Source organism: Cupressus sempervirens, chromosome 4, assembly GCF_028749045.1.
Source record: "Cupressus sempervirens isolate cs-2001-9-10 chromosome 4, ASM2874904v1, whole genome shotgun sequence".
NCBI classification, from domain to species: Eukaryota; Viridiplantae; Streptophyta; class Pinopsida; order Cupressales; family Cupressaceae; genus Cupressus; species Cupressus sempervirens.
The window spans coordinates 55914147-55917002 of record NC_143121.1 but is presented as its reverse complement, the minus strand read 5'-3'; positions in this window follow the sequence as shown (position 1 = coordinate 55917002).

Below are 2856 nucleotides of genomic sequence, written 5' to 3'. Positions count from 1 at the left end.
TTAGATATACAAGCTAAACTAAGATATGAATGAAATGGAGATGAGAAAATGCATGTAAACTAGACCAATGATGCAAATGCAAAGCTAAACTAGCTACCAAATGGCTAGTATTCACCTAGAAATCTCTATGAAAACTCAAACTACAATGAAAACCTTAGCATGAAAACTCAAGACTCAAAATGGCATGATAACAATGCAATAATGAGAGATGCAAATGTTTGAGACAAGGCCTCTATTTATAGGCTTGAAGGAGGGCTTGGTGAGGTGGCATCCAAGTAGGTGACATGAAAGCCATGCAAATGGTCAAAAATTGAAAGTTTGCTCACACATGTGTGAGGAAACTTGAGAGGAAGAGTGGGAGGTAAGAGTGCAAAGGGGAGTGTGTAGGCATGTCATCTCACACATGTGTGAGCACACTCTTAGGCTAATGAGGGGGATTAAGAAGGAGATTAAGAATGATTAAGTGGGATTAGAGAAGAAGTAGGCTTAAGAGGATGAAAATGATGGTTATAGGCTAGGCTCTAGGTTAGGCTTAAGATTAAATTAAGTGAAATTTAATTTAATCCTGGGTTTAGAAGAATTAATAGGATGTGGGGATTAAATGAATAGAATTTATTTAAAAAGGGGATGATGGAGGATCATGTGTTAAATTAAATTAACACATTAAGACTAGGAGTATTTAAATTAAATTTAAATACTTAGGAGAATGAACTCATTTAATTAAAATAATTTAATTAAATAAATAGAAGAATGTGAGCAATATAATTAATTAATTAATAATTAATTACAATGTCACAAGCAATATTAATAAATTAATATAGTCTTTAGGGACGATTTTAAGTGTCTACATTTTGCCCCTCTTTGATGTGATGTCGTAACAATATCATATCAAAGAAAAGAAAATATAGGTTGCCGTAGAGAAGGTGGGAGTCCTATGGCAATGACAGGGGAGGAGGGTGCCCCCTCATGAAAATTGTGTAAAAAATAAATTTTGGGCAATTTTCATGAAAAGGTCTTAAAAAAAGAAGAAAGAGAAGAAAAATAAGAATAAATGACAACATTTACATGACTTGCGAGTAAACAGGGAACGGACATGGCTCAGAGAAGACATGGGCTCAAGTGAGGTCCATGAGGGGCCTATATAAGCCTCTAAAGGGCCCAAAGAAGGTCAATGTCACACCACGAGTAGAGAAAACATGGACCCCATTGATCAATTGCAGCTTGGTGAGCGCGTTCAGGAGTACCGGTGAGTAGCTGAGATGGGCCCACTGATAAGTCATCTGATCCTCTTCTTGTTTTGGTAGACTAGGCTAGATTAGGTGCATTTAATATGCCTTAAATGCACCAAAAATGCGATACAGGCAGAGATGACAATCTCCACCCTGTCATCTGTGCAGATGACAAAGTGGGGAACTCGATGTCTGCGAAGACGACAGGATCTATCGTGTCATCTGTGAAGATGCCAAAAGGGTGAAAGATGATGTAGAGATGACAAGTATTATCCTGTCATCTTTGCAAAAGGAAAAGGCCAGCAAAGACGATGGAAAATGGTCATCTTGTCTGTAGATGACAAAACGTTGTCATCTACGTTGATCAACATCTGCATCGATCAGCATTTTTGTTGATCAGCGTTTGCACATATCAACATCTGTGTTGATGAACAGCTCTGTCAATTGGGACAGATTGGAAGTAGGTAAGGGAAGATGCCCCATTCTAGGGACGACATAGGCTTGAAAGATTGATGCTCTACATATCTATGTTGTAGGAGGACACGGTGGTATTTAGGTCAAGGAAGCACTATCCTCCAACCATGGCGATATAGGAGAGACTCACAGACATAAATTGGGGACACGTGCAACTGTGTGGGCTAGAGCACATACACAAGTGGTCAGACCTGAGGGCCCATTCAATGCATCTATTGACTCTCATAGAGCGATGGCACACAACTACAGGGAGCTTCCATCTACCGACGGGGGAGGCTACTGTCACACTCCTGGATGTGTGGCAGATCTTGCGAGTACCGATCAGAGGCACATACCTAGAGTATGTATTAGAGAGTTCTAATCTGCTCTTGAGGGAGTGCTTTGGCAGATAGTGATAGGGGTTACCCATCTAGCAACCATGGTTGTTGTGGAGGGGTGCACTAGAGTAGAGGTTATCGAGGCTAGCAATATACCTAGCCTCACTGATATGGCAGATGCTACCAGATCATGTAGGACACAGGTGGTCAATCAGTTGGGCGTGAGTACTAAGAACCCTGCTATAGGAGGAGGGAGCAGTCTACTACTAGGGACAAATGATCCTAGTTGAGCTATATCACAATTTGCACATGTGTGCAAATCGAACCTAGCACACTGTAGGACTAGGACTAATACTATTGATGGTTTGGTCATGGAAGCACATTGGGGTCACATGGCCTATCACTCGACAGAAGACCAAGCAGCCTAGGGAGCCATTCACCTATAGATACCAACCTCCCATCTAGTATATATTGACAAAGTCGATGGGGTTTTGGTGTTGATGCATAGAGGAGATTATCATGTTTGAGTGGACTCCCTATGATGGGGTAGAGCGATGGGGGAAAACACTGGTAGTAGGTGGCGAGGATGACATGGAGGATTAGATGTACCTCCCGTACAGTTAGACTAACTGCTGGATCATTGGCTAATCCATGCATGTGATCATGCGCTACATGCCCTCTCGAGTGTGACGACAGTTCGGTAGGATATAGGATGTAGTTCCAAACAAATTTTTATATCATGTGGTGTCACAAGAGTATGGACAGCTGTGGGGACACACAGGACTACCGTACGATTGGCCCAAGCTTCTTGGTTGGGGATAGCAATAGTGCCATCG